This window comes from Dendrobates tinctorius, unplaced genomic scaffold (genome assembly GCF_039654945.1).
Source record: "Dendrobates tinctorius isolate UK_male_01 unplaced genomic scaffold, ASM3965494v1 ptg000094l, whole genome shotgun sequence".
Taxonomy (NCBI): Eukaryota; Metazoa; Chordata; class Amphibia; order Anura; family Dendrobatidae; genus Dendrobates; species Dendrobates tinctorius.
The window spans coordinates 9,996,092-10,010,328 of NW_027361762.1; positions in this window are offsets into that span (position 1 = coordinate 9,996,092).

Below are 14,237 nucleotides of genomic sequence, written 5' to 3' on the forward strand. Positions count from 1 at the left end.
CATGCATGCTACATACATACTACATGCCACATACATACCACATACATACTACATACATACTACATACATACTACATGCTACATATATACTACATGCATGCTACATACATACTACATGCTACATACATACCACATACATACTACATACATGCTACATACATACTACATATATACTACATGCATGCTACATACATACTACATATATACTACATGCATGCTACATACATACTACATGCTACATGCATGCTACATACATACTACATATATACTACATACATACAATACATTCATACAATACATACATAGACATACAGTACATATAACATAGAGTAACATACTTACCAATACTTGTCACATTGTTCCCCGAAGCCATTGTCTTTTCCGGAATAAATATTAACATAACAAACCACAAAAATACTCACACACGATCCGAAGCAGTCCACGAGTGTGTCCCACGACGATCTTGGGTAGAGAACGGCAGCATCAGATGATGCTGCCGTTCTCTACGGGCTGCAGGAATCCAATGACGGAAGGTAGGTATCCTTCCGCACTGTATTCCTCCTCCACTTAAAAAAAAAAAGTCCCTAGTCTCACTTTATGCCATTGCTGCGTGGGAAATTCCCACACAGCAATGGCATAAAGTGAGACTAGGGACTTTTTTTTTTTTTAAGTGGCGGAGGAATACAGTGCGGAAGGATACCTACCTTCCGTCATTGGATTCCTGCAGCCCGTAGAGAACGGCAGCAACAGCTGATGCTGCAGTTCTCTACCCAAGATCGTCGTGGGACACACTCGTGGACTGCTTCGGATCGTGGGTGAGTATTTTTGTGGTTTGTTATGTTAATATTGATTCCGGAAAAGACAATGGCTTCGGGGAACAATGTGACAAGTATTGGTAAGTATGTTACTCTATGTTATATGTACTGTATGTCTATGTATGTATTGTATGAATGTATTGTATGTATGTAGTATATATGTAGTATGTATGTAGCATGTAGTATGTATGTAGTATGTATGTAGCATGCATGTAGCATGCAGTATGTATGTAGCATGCATGTAGTATATATGTAGTAGGTATGTGGTATGTATGTAGCATGCATGTAGTATATATGTAGTATGTATGTAGTATGTATGTAGCATGCATGTAGTATGTATGTAGCATGCATGTAGTATATATGTAGTATGTATGTAGCATGTAGTATGTAGCATGCATGTAGTATATATGTAGTATGTATGTAGCATGTAGTATGTATGTAGCATGCATGTAGTATGTATGTAGCATGCATGTAGTATGTATATGGTATGTATGTAGCATGCATGTAGTATGTATATGGTATGTATGTAGCATGTAGTATGTATGTAGCATGCATGTAGTATATATGTGTTATGTATGTGGTATGTATGTAGCATGCATGTAGCATGCATGTAGTATGTATGTAGTATGTATGTAGTATATATGTAGTATGTATGTAGCATGTAGTATGTATGTAGCATGCATGTAGTATATATGTAGTATGTATGTAGCATGTAGTATGTATGTAGCATGCATGTAGTATATATGTAGTATGTAGCATGTAGTATGTATGTAGCATGCATGTAGTATATATGTAGTATGTATGTAGCATGTAGTATGTATGTAGCATGCATGTAGTATATATGTAGTATGTAGCATGTAGTATGTATGTAGCATGCATGTATTATTATTATTATTATTATTATTATTATTATTATTATTATTATTTATTGTTATAGCGCCATTTATTCCATGGCGCTTTACATGTGAGGGGGGTATACATAAAAACAAGTACAATAGTCTTAAACAATACAAGTCATAACTGGTACAGGAGGAGAGAGGACCCTGCCCGCGAGGGCTCACAATCTTCAAGGGATGGGTGATAATACAGTAGGCGAGGGTAGAGCTGGTCGTGCAGCGGTTTGGTCGATCGGTGGTTACTGCAGGTTATAGGCTTGTCGGAAGAGGTGGGTCTTCAGGCTCTTTTTGAAGGTTTCGATGGTAGGTGAGAGTCTGATATGTTGTGGTAGAGAGTTCCAGAGTAGGGGAGATGCGCGAGAGAAATCTTGTATGCGATTGTGGGAAGAGGAGATAAGAGGGGAGTAGAGAAGGAGATCTTGTGAGGATCGGAGGTTGCGTGCAGGAAAGTACCGGGAGACGAGGTCACAGATGTATGGAGGAGACAAGTTGTGGATGGCTTTGTATGTCATGGTTAGGGTTTTGTAATGGAGTCTCTGGGCAATTGGGAGCCAGTGAAGGGATTGACAGAGGGGAGAAGCTGGGGAATAGCAGGGGGACAGGTGGATTAGTCGGGCAGCAGAGTTTAGAATAGATTGGAGGGGTGCGAGAGTGTTTGAGGGGAGGCCGCAGAGCATGAGGTTGCAGTAGTCAAGGCGAGAGATGATGAGGGCATGGACTAGGGTTTTTGCAGATTCTTGGGTGAGGAATGAACGGATGCGTGAAATATTTTTGAGTTGAAGTCGGCAGGAAGTGGAAAGGGTTTGGATATGTGGTTTGAAGGAGAGATCAGCATCAAGGATTACTCCGAGGCAGCGAGCTTGTGGGACTGGGGAGAGTGGGCAGTCATTTACTGTAATTGATAGGTTCGTAGGGGGGGTCACGTGAGATGGGGGAAAGATGATGAATTCTGTTTTGTCCATGTTGAGTTTCAGATATCTAGTGGAGAAGAAGGATGAAATAGTGGACAGACATTGAGGGATTCTGGTTAGTAGGGAGGTGATATCTGGTCCAGAGATGTAGATCTGTGTGTCATCAGCATAAAGATGATACTGAAAGCCATGAGATTCTATGAGCTGTCCCAGGCCAAAGGTGTAAATAGAGAACAGCAGGGGCCCTAGGACTGAACCTTGTGGGACTCCGACAGATAGGGGGCGAGGTGAGGAGGTGGTGTGTGAGTGGGAGACGCTGAATGTCCGGTCTGTTAGGTATGATGAGATCCAGGAGAGGGCCAAGTCTGTGATGCCGAGGGATGAGAGGGTCTGTAATAATAGGGAATGGTCCACTGTGTCAAAGGCAGCCGACAGGTCCAGGAGGAGGAGGACAGAGTAGTGTCGCTTGCTCTTGGCAGTTAAGAGGTCATTGGTGACCTTAATATATATATAGTATATATGTAGTATGTAGCATGTAGTATGTATGTAGCATGCATGTAGTATATATGTAGTATGTAGCATGTAGTATGTATGTAGCATGCATGTAGTATATATGTAGTATGTAGTATGTATGTAGCATGCTTGTAGTATATATGTGTTATGTATGTAGCATGTAGCATGCATGTAGCATGCATGTAGTATGTATGTAGTATATATGTGGTATGTATGTAGCATGCAGTATGTATGTAGCATGCATGTAGTATATATGTAGTATGTATGTTGCATGTAGTATGAATGTAGCATGTATGTAGTATGTAGTATGAATGTAGCATGTATGTAGTATGCATGTTGTATGTATGTAGCATGTAATTTTTTTTTTTTTTTACATTTAACACATTAGCCGGATGATGGGACTACTACTGTCCCATCATTGGCTAATGTGTCAATCACTGTCATGGTAGCAGGCATCGCCCGATGGGACTTGTAGTCCCATCGGACGATGCCTGCACAGACCCCCGGAGCCTGCACAGACCACCGGCAGGCCGGCACAGCCCCCCGGCAGGCCGGCACAGCCCCCCGGCAGGCCGGCACAGCCCCCCGGAGCCTGCACAGCCCCCCGGCAGGCCGGCACAGCCCCCCGGCAGGCCGGCACAGCCCCCCGGAGCCTGCACAGACCACCGGCAGGCCGGCACAGACCACCGGAGCCTGCACAGACCCCCTGGCAGGCCGGCACAGCCCCCCGAAAGGCCCGTACAGACCCCAGAGAGGCTGTACAAGGGCAGGAAAGGGTTTTTCTTATTCCGATACCGGAAGTCCCATAGACTTGAATGGGACTTCCGGTATCGGAATCGGCGATACCGATACTTTTTTTAAAGATCGGCCGATACCATCCGATACGATACTTTGAAGTATCGGACGGTATCGCTCAACTCTAGTCCTCACCGATCACAAGAATTTGGTTTATCTGGAGTCGGCCGAACACTTGAATCCTAGACAGGCTAGATGGGCCTTGTTTTTCACGCGTTTTAATTTTGTGGTCTCTTTTCTTTCGGGCACTAAGAATGTTAAGGCAGACGCCCTTTCTAGGAGTTTTTTTGCCGATTCTCTTAGTGTGACCGAGCCTACTACCATCCTACGTGAGGGGGTAGTTCTTTCTGCCATTTCGCCCGATTTGTGACGCACCCTGGAGGAATTTCAGGAGGATAAACCTGAGCGTTGCCCTATGGGAAAATTGTATGTTACTGACCAGTGGAGAAAGAGAGTGATGTCTGAAATTCATTGCTCCGCATTGGCTGGTCATCCAGGTATTTTTGGTACCAGAGATTTGGTGAGTCGGTCCTTTTGGTGGCCTGCTTTATCTCGTGACGTCAGGAATTTTGTACAGTCCTGTGGTACTTGTTCTCGGTCTAAACCCTGTTCTCGTTCTAGTGGGTTGCTGATGCCCTTGCCGGTGCCCAAGAGGCTATGGACCCATATCTCAATGGATTTTATTTCTGATCTTCCTGTCTCTCAGAGAATGACTGTTATCTTGTGATTTGTGATAGATTTTCGAAGATGGTCCATCTTGTACCACTCCCAAAGTTGCCATCTTCCGCTGAGTTGGTGCCCTTGTTTTTACAACAGGTGGTTCGGTTACATGGAATTCCTGAGAACATTGTGTCCGACAGAGGAGTCCAATTTGTTTCCAGATTCTGGAAAGCCTTTTGTTCCAATCTAGGAATTCAGTTATCCTTCTCCTCAGCGTTTCATCCCCAGACCAATGGACAGACTGAGAGAACAAACCAGACCTTGGAGTCTTATTTGAGATGTTTTATATCTGCTGATCAGGATGATTGGGTCTCATTTTTGCCCTTGGTCGAATTCGCACTGAACAATAGAGCTAGTTCTGCCACTTTGATGTCACCCTTTTTCTGTAATTTTGGGTTTCATCCTCGATTCTCTTCAGGGCAAGTGGAATCTTCGTCCTGCCCAGGTGTGGACACTGTGGTTAAAAGAATGCAGCAGATATTGGACCAAGTGGTGTATAAGTTGTCACTCTCTCAGGAAAAGGCCCAGCGATTTTCCAACTGGCATAGGACCATTGGTCCCTGGTTTAAAGTGGGAGATATGGTTTGGTTGTCGTCTAAGAATATTCCTATGAAGGTTGCATCTCCTAAATTTAAGCCAAGATTTATTGGTCCTTATTAGATTTTGGAAATTCTTAATCCTGTTTCGTTTCAATTGGCTCTTCCAGTTACGTTCAAGATCCATAACGTATTTCACAAATCTCTGTTGAAGAGGTTTGTTGAGCCAGTGGTTCCTATGGCAGCACCTCCTGACCCTGTGTTGGTTGAAGGAAATGTGGAATATGAGGTAGAGAAAATATTGGATTCTCGTTTGGTTAGACGGAGACTCCAGTATTTGGTCAAATGGAAGGGTTATTGTCAGGAGGATAATTCTTGGGTCTCTGCCTCCGATATTCATGCCAATAGATTGGTTCGTGCTTTTCACCGGGCCCATCCTGATCAGCCTGATGGCGTGGATGAGGATTCGGTGACCCCTCCTCAAGGGGGGGTACTGTTGTGAGTTCATTCTCTGGTTCACCAGTTTTGAGTTCTCTTTTCAGACCCTCTGGTGGTAACAGGAGGTAGTGAGGCTGATTTGATCGGTGGAGATCTGCCACCTGAGAATGAGGATGACGATTGGACCTCAGGAGTCTCAGATTGGATTTAAGACAGCCGACGCCCTATTCAGTTGCTGGTGATTCCTTCTGGCTTGTCAGCTCTTGGTTTTCAGCTCTGTTTCAGTCATCTAAAGCTAAGCTTTTCTGCTAATGTTCACACTTGATTTTGTTGGTCTATTCAGTTTTTTGTGTGGTCAGCCAGCCCCAGCTGTTGGCTGTGCTGAATTTCCAATCTTATTTATCACTATTTTGCCAATTTGCTTTTTGTCCCTTACTAGTTTGGTCTCTTTTTGCTCTGTCTCAGAATATTTCAGAGTGCTGATATAGTGGGAGAAGTCTAGTGACTTCAGGGTTAATTTTGCTATCAGAAGTGTTGGATATTATTTTTGTAGGGTTTTTTGTAGGTTGCAGACAGTGTCTTTCCTTTCCTTGCTAGTTAGTTTGGTCCCCATCGTTTGCTCAGTCTATTTTCTTGCCTGTGTTTGTGCCTTCATCTTGTTTCACCGTCAATACATGTGTGGGGGCTATCTATTCCTTTGGGGTCTGCTCTGGGGCAGTTAGTTTTCCCCTTTTCATGCTTCAGGCTTATTTAGTCCTCCGGCTGTGACGAAGCATCTAGGAACATCGTAGGTATGCTCCACGGCTGCTGCTGGTTGTGTGGTAGGATCAGAGATCTGCAATCTGCATAGTTACCAACCTCTCTGGTTTTCTGTGAATTAGCTTTTTTCTCCTCAGTTACACATTCATAGCAGAATCACCAGCCATACCGTAGATTCTAGGGTACTCAAAAGCAGGAGAAAGTTGTTAAAAAAAAAAAAGTGTCAGAATTTTTTTTTTTCATATTTTTTCCTCTTTTTTCTCTGGGGTCATAGGAGGATTTTTTTTTCTTTTTCCTAATGGAGATTAAGCAATTGTCTGGTCGTGTGGAGCAGCTGGCTGCTGAAGTGCAGGGAATTTCCACCTACCTCATTCAGTCACATGCTGCTGAACCTAAGATCCCTACTCCTGATGTGTTTTCTGGGGATCGGTCTAAATTTCTGAATTTTAAGAATAATTGTAAATTATTTCTGGCCTTGAAGCCTAACTCATCGGGGAGCTCTGTGCAACAGGTTAAAATTGTCATCTCCTTGCTGCGCGGCGATCCCCAGGATTCGGCTTTTTCTCTGACACCTGAAAATCCTATTCTGACTAATGTGGATGCATTTTTTCAAGCCTTGGGTTTGTTGTATGATGAACCTAATGCTGTTGATCAAGCTGAGAGAACCCTGTTGGCATTAAACCAGGGTCAGGATTCTGCAGAGTTATACTGTTAAAAATTCTGAAAGTGGGCGGTCCTTACTACATGGAATGATAGTGCATTGAGATCTATCTTTCGGAAGGGTTTATCAGAGACCGTAAAAGATGTTATGGTGGGATTTCCTGTTCCCTCTGGTCTGGATAATTCTATGTCATTAGCCATTCAAGTTGATCGGCGTTTACGTGAACGTAAAACTACCATGGGAGGCGCTGCCATCTTTTGAACAAACGTCTGAACCTATGCAATGTGATGGTGTTTTGTCTAGGGCGCAACATCAGGAGTTTAGAAGGCGTAATAAGCTGTGTTTTTTCTGTGGAGACGTCTCTCATACTATTTCTGTCTGCTTAAAACGAGAGAAACGTTTTGCACACACATTTGCTGTGGGCAGTATACAACCTAACTTTCTTTTGGCAATTACTCTGATCTGCTCCTTATCCACGTTTTCCACGAAGGCTTTTGTGGATTCAGGAGCAGCATTGAATCTGATGGATTTGGACTTTGCTAAACGTTGTGGTTTTTCCATGACGCCTCTGCAGACGCCTATTCCTTTGAGGGGTATTGATGCTCTTCCTTTGGCGGAGAATAAAGCTCAGTTTTGGACCCAGGTGACAATGCAAGTTGCCCCAGACCACCATGAAAATTGTAAATTTTTGGTGCTGCATAATTTGCATGATACTATTGTTCTGGGTTTTCCTTGGTTGCAAACTCATAATCCAGTTTTGGATTGGAAATCTGGGTCTGTGGTGAGTTGGGGTTGTCAGTGTGTTCTTAGGGATGCTGCTGTTTTCTCCACTTCTCCTCAGTCTCATGATATTCCTGATTATCTAGCCGATTTTTCTGATGTATTTAGTGAGAGCAAGTCTGCGTCTTTGCCTCCTCATAGGAGTTATGACTGTGCAATTGAGTTGATGCCTGGGTGTAAATTTCCCAAGGGTCGGCTTTTCAACCTATCAGTACCCAAACATGATGCTATGCGATCCTATATTAAGGAGTCATTGGAGAAGGGTCATATTAGACCATCCTCGTCACCTTTAGGTGCTGGTTTTTTTTGTGGCCAAGAAAGATGGTTCATTAAGACCGTGTATTGATTATCGTTCCCTTAACAAGATGACGGTTAAATATCAGTACCCATTACCTCTGATGTCTGATTTATTCTCCAGAGTTAAGAGTGCCTGCTGGTTTACTAAGCTTGACCTCAGGGGGGCGTATAATCTTATTCGCATCAAGCACAGGGATGAATGGAAGATGGAGTTTAATACTACGGAGGGACATTTTGAGTACCTGGTGATGCCTTTTGGGCTCACTAATGCCCCTTCTGTCTTCCAGTCCTTTATGAGTGATATTTTCCGTGACTTTGTGGATAAATTTGATCATCTATCTAGATGATATTTTGATCTGTTCTAGTGATTGGCATTCTCATGTGGAACACGTCCGGACTGTGTTCCGGATTTTGCGAGAGAATTCCCTGTTTGTTAAGGGATCGAAATGCCTCTTTGGTGTACAGAGGATTTCATTTTTGGGATTTATCTTATCTCCATCGACTATTGAAATGGACCCGGCCAAGGTACAGGCCACTTATGATTGGGTTCAGCCTACTTCTTTGAAGACCCTCTACAAGTTTTTGGGTTTTGCTAATTTCTATTGTAAATTTATAGGTAATTTTTCTGGTATTGTCAAACCACTGACTGATCTGACCAAGAAGGGCGCTGATGTGCTGAATTGGTCTCCTGAGGCTATCTCAGTATTTCAGGAGCTTAAGCAGAGATTTACTTCAGCTCCAGTTTTACGGCAACCTGATGTCTCACTTCCATTTCAGGTGGAGGTAGATGCTCCTGAGATTGGTGCAGGAGCTGTTTTGTCCCAAAAAGTCCATGTGACTTCTAAGATGAATCCCTGTGCCTTCTTTTCTCGAAAGTTCTCCCCATCTGAATGCCACTATGACGTGGGGAATCGGGAATTGTTGGCCATGAAGTGGGCATTTGAGGAGTGGAGACATTGGTTGGAGGGAGCTAGACATCAAGTTGTGGTCCTCACCGATCACAAGAATTTGGTTTATCTGGAGTCGGCCGAACACTTGAATCCTAGACAGGCTAGATGGGCCTTGTTTTTCACGCATTTTAATTTTGTGGTCTCTTTTCTTTCGGGCACTAAGAATGTTAAGGCAGACGCCCTTTCTAGGAGTTTTTTTGCCGATTCTCTTAGTGTGACCGAGCCTACTACCATCCTACGTGAGGGGGTAGTTCTTTCTGCCATTTCGCCCAATTTGTGACGCACCCTGGAGGAATTTCAGGAGGATAAACCTGAGCGTTGCCCTATGGGAAAATTGTATGTTCCTGACCAGTGGAGAAAGAGAGTGATGTCTGAAATTCATTGCTCCGCATTGGCTGGTCATCCAGGTATTTTTGGTACCAGAGATTTGGTGAGTCGGTCCTTTTGGTGGCCTGCTTTATCTCGTGACATCAGGAATTTTGTACAGTCCTGTGGTACTTGTTCTCGGTCTAAACCCTGTTCTCGTTCTAGTGGGTTGCTGATGCCCTTGCCGGTGCCCAAGAGGCTATGGACCCATATCTCAATGGATTTTATTTCTGATCTTCCTGTCTCTCAGAGAATGACTGTTATCTTGTGATTTGTGATAGATTTTCGAAGATGGTCCATCTTGTACCACTCCCAAAGTTGCCATCTTCCGCTGAGTTGGTGCCCTTGTTTTTACAACAGGTGGTTCGGTTACATGGGATTCCTGAGAACATTGTGTCCGACAGAGGAGTCCAATTTGTTTCCAGATTCTGGAAAGCCTTTTGTTCCAATCTAGGAATTCAGTTATCCTTCTCCTCGCCGTTTCATCCCCAGACCAATGGACAGACTGAGAGAACAAACCAGACCTTGGAGTCTTATTTGAGATGTTTTATATCTGCTGATCAGGATGATTGGGTCTCATTTTTGCCCTTGGTCGAATTCGCACTGAACAATAGAGCTAGTTCTGCCACTTTGATGTCACCCTTTTTCTGTAATTTTGGGTTTCATCCTCGATTCTCTTCAGGGCAAGTGGAATCTTCGTCCTGCCCAGGTGTGGACACTGTGGTTAAAAGAATGCAGCAGATATTGGACCAAGTGGTGTATAAGTTGTCACTCTCTCAGGAAAAGGCCCAGCGATTTTCCAACTGGCATAGGACCATTGGTCCCTGGTTTAAAGTGGGAGATATGGTTTGGTTGTCGTCTAAGAATATTCCTATGAAGGTTGCATCTCCTAAATTTAAGCCAAGATTTATTGGTCCTTATTAGATTTTGGAAATTCTTAATCCTGTTTCGTTTCAATTGGCTCTTCCAGTTACGTTCAAGATCCATAACGTATTTCACAAATCTCTGTTGAAGAGGTTTGTTGAGCCAGTGGTTCCTATGGCAGCACCTCCTGACCCTGTGTTGGTTGAAGGAAATGTGGAATATGAGGTAGAGAAAATATTGGATTCTCGTTTGGTTAGACGGAGACTCCAGTATTTGGTCAAATGGAAGGGTTATTGTCAGGAGGATAATTCTTGGGTCTCTGCCTCCGATATTCATGCCAATAGATTGGTTCGTGCTTTTCACCGGGCCCATCCTGATCAGCCTGATGGCGTGGATGAGGATTCGGTGACCCCTCCTCAAGGGGGGGTACTGTTGTGAGTTCATTCTCTGGTTCACCAGTTTTGAGTTCTCTTTTCAGACCCTCTGGTGGTAACAGGAGGTAGTGAGGCTGATTTGATCGGTGGAGATCTGCCACCTGAGAATGAGGATGACGATTGGACCTCAGGAGTCTCAGATTGGATTTAAGACAGCCGACGCCCTATTCAGTTGCTGGTGATTCCTTCTGGCTTGTCAGCTCTTGGTTTTCAGCTCTGTTTCAGTCATCTAAAGCTAAGCTTTTCTGCTAATGTTCACACTTGATTTTGTTGGTCTATTCAGTTTTTTGTGTGGTCAGCCAGCCCCAGCTGTTGGCTGTGCTGAATTTCCAATCTTATTTATCACTATTTTGCCAATTTGCTTTTTGTCCCTTACTAGTTTGGTCTCTTTTTGCTCTGTCTCAGAATATTTCAGAGTGCTGATATAGTGGGAGAAGTCTAGTGACTTCAGGGTTAATTTTGCTATCAGAAGTGTTGGATATTATTTTTGTAGGGTTTTTTGTAGGTTGCAGACAGTGTCTTTCCTTTCCTTGCTAGTTAGTTTGGTCCCCATCGTTTGCTCAGTCTATTTTCTTGCCTGTGTTTGTGCCTTCATCTTGTTTCACCGTCAATACATGTGTGGGGGCTATCTATTCCTTTGGGGTCTGCTCTGGGGCAGTTAGTTTTCCCCTTTTCATGCTTCAGGCTTATTTAGTCCTCCGGCTGTGACGAAGCATCTAGGAACATCGTAGGTATGCTCCACGGCTGCTGCTGGTTGTGTGGTAGGATCAGAGATCTGCAATCTGCATAGTTACCAACCTCTCTGGTTTTCTGTGAATTAGCTTTTTTCTCCTCAGTTACACATTCATAGCAGAATCACCAGCCATACCGTAGATTCTAGGGTACTCAAAAGCAGGAGAAAGTTGTTAAAAAAAAAAAAGTGTCAGAATTTTTTTTTTTCATATTTTTTCCTCTTTTTTCTCTGGGGTCATAGGAGGATTTTTTTTTCTTTTTCCTAATGGAGATTAAGCAATTGTCTGGTCGTGTGGAGCAGCTGGCTGCTGAAGTGCAGGGAATTTCCACCTACCTCATTCAGTCACATGCTGCTGAACCTAAGATCCCTACTCCTGATGTGTTTTCTGGGGATCGGTCTAAATTTCTGAATTTTAAGAATAATTGTAAATTATTTCTGGCCTTGAAGCCTAACTCATCGGGGAGCTCTGTGCAACAGGTTAAAATTGTCATCTCCTTGCTGCGCGGCGATCCCCAGGATTCGGCTTTTTCTCTGACACCTGAAAATCCTATTCTGACTAATGTGGATGCATTTTTTCAAGCCTTGGGTTTGTTGTATGATGAACCTAATGCTGTTGATCAAGCTGAGAGAACCCTGTTGGCATTAAACCAGGGTCAGGATTCTGCAGAGTTATACTGTTAAAAATTCTGAAAGTGGGCGGTCCTTACTACATGGAATGATAGTGCATTGAGATCTATCTTTCGGAAGGGTTTATCAGAGACCGTAAAAGATGTTATGGTGGGATTTCCTGTTCCCTCTGGTCTGGATAATTCTATGTCATTAGCCATTCAAGTTGATCGGCGTTTACGTGAACGTAAAACTACCATGGGAGGCGCTGCCATCTTTTGAACAAACGTCTGAACCTATGCAATGTGATGGTGTTTTGTCTAGGGCGCAACATCAGGAGTTTAGAAGGCGTAATAAGCTGTGTTTTTTCTGTGGAGACGTCTCTCATACTATTTCTGTCTGCTTAAAACGAGAGAAACGTTTTGCACACACATTTGCTGTGGGCAGTATACAACCTAACTTTCTTTTGGCAATTACTCTGATCTGCTCCTTATCCACGTTTTCCACGAAGGCTTTTGTGGATTCAGGAGCAGCATTGAATCTGATGGATTTGGACTTTGCTAAACGTTGTGGTTTTTCCATGACGCCTCTGCAGACGCCTATTCCTTTGAGGGGTATTGATGCTCTTCCTTTGGCGGAGAATAAAGCTCAGTTTTGGACCCAGGTGACAATGCAAGTTGCCCCAGACCACCATGAAAATTGTAAATTTTTGGTGCTGCATAATTTGCATGATACTATTGTTCTGGGTTTTCCTTGGTTGCAAACTCATAATCCAGTTTTGGATTGGAAATCTGGGTCTGTGGTGAGTTGGGGTTGTCAGTGTGTTCTTAGGGATGCTGCTGTTTTCTCCACTTCTCCTCAGTCTCATGATATTCCTGATTATCTAGCCGATTTTTCTGATGTATTTAGTGAGAGCAAGTCTGCGTCTTTGCCTCCTCATAGGAGTTATGACTGTGCAATTGAGTTGATGCCTGGGTGTAAATTTCCCAAGGGTCGGCTTTTCAACCTATCAGTACCCAAACATGATGCTATGCGATCCTATATTAAGGAGTCATTGGAGAAGGGTCATATTAGACCATCCTCGTCACCTTTAGGTGCTGGTTTTTTTTGTGGCCAAGAAAGATGGTTCATTAAGACCGTGTATTGATTATCGTTCCCTTAACAAGATGACGGTTAAATATCAGTACCCATTACCTCTGATGTCTGATTTATTCTCCAGAGTTAAGAGTGCCTGCTGGTTTACTAAGCTTGACCTCAGGGGGGCGTATAATCTTATTCGCATCAAGCACAGGGATGAATGGAAGATGGAGTTTAATACTACGGAGGGACATTTTGAGTACCTGGTGATGCCTTTTGGGCTCACTAATGCCCCTTCTGTCTTCCAGTCCTTTATGAGTGATATTTTCCGTGACTTTGTGGATAAATTTGATCATCTATCTAGATGATATTTTGATCTGTTCTAGTGATTGGCATTCTCATGTGGAACACGTCCGGACTGTGTTCCGGATTTTGCGAGAGAATTCCCTGTTTGTTAAGGGATCGAAATGCCTCTTTGGTGTACAGAGGATTTCATTTTTGGGATTTATCTTATCTCCATCGACTATTGAAATGGACCCGGCCAAGGTACAGGCCACTTATGATTGGGTTCAGCCTACTTCTTTGAAGACCCTCTACAAGTTTTTGGGTTTTGCTAATTTCTATTGTAAATTTATAGGTAATTTTTCTGGTATTGTCAAACCACTGACTGATCTGACCAAGAAGGGCGCTGATGTGCTGAATTGGTCTCCTGAGGCTATCTCAGTATTTCAGGAGCTTAAGCAGAGATTTACTTCAGCTCCAGTTTTACGGCAACCTGATGTCTCACTTCCATTTCAGGTGGAGGTAGATGCTCCTGAGATTGGTGCAGGAGCTGTTTTGTCCCAAAAAGTCCCTGTGACTTCTAAGATGAATCCCTGTGCCTTCTTTTCTCGAAAGTTCTCCCCATCTGAATGCCACTATGACGTGGGGAATCGGGAATTGTTGGCCATGAAGTGGGCATTTGAGGAGTGGAGACATTGGTTGGAGGGAGCTAGACATCAAGTTGTGGTCCTCACCGATCACAAGAATTTGGTTTATCTGGAGTCGGCCGAACACTTGAATCCTAGACAGGCTAGATGGGCCTTGT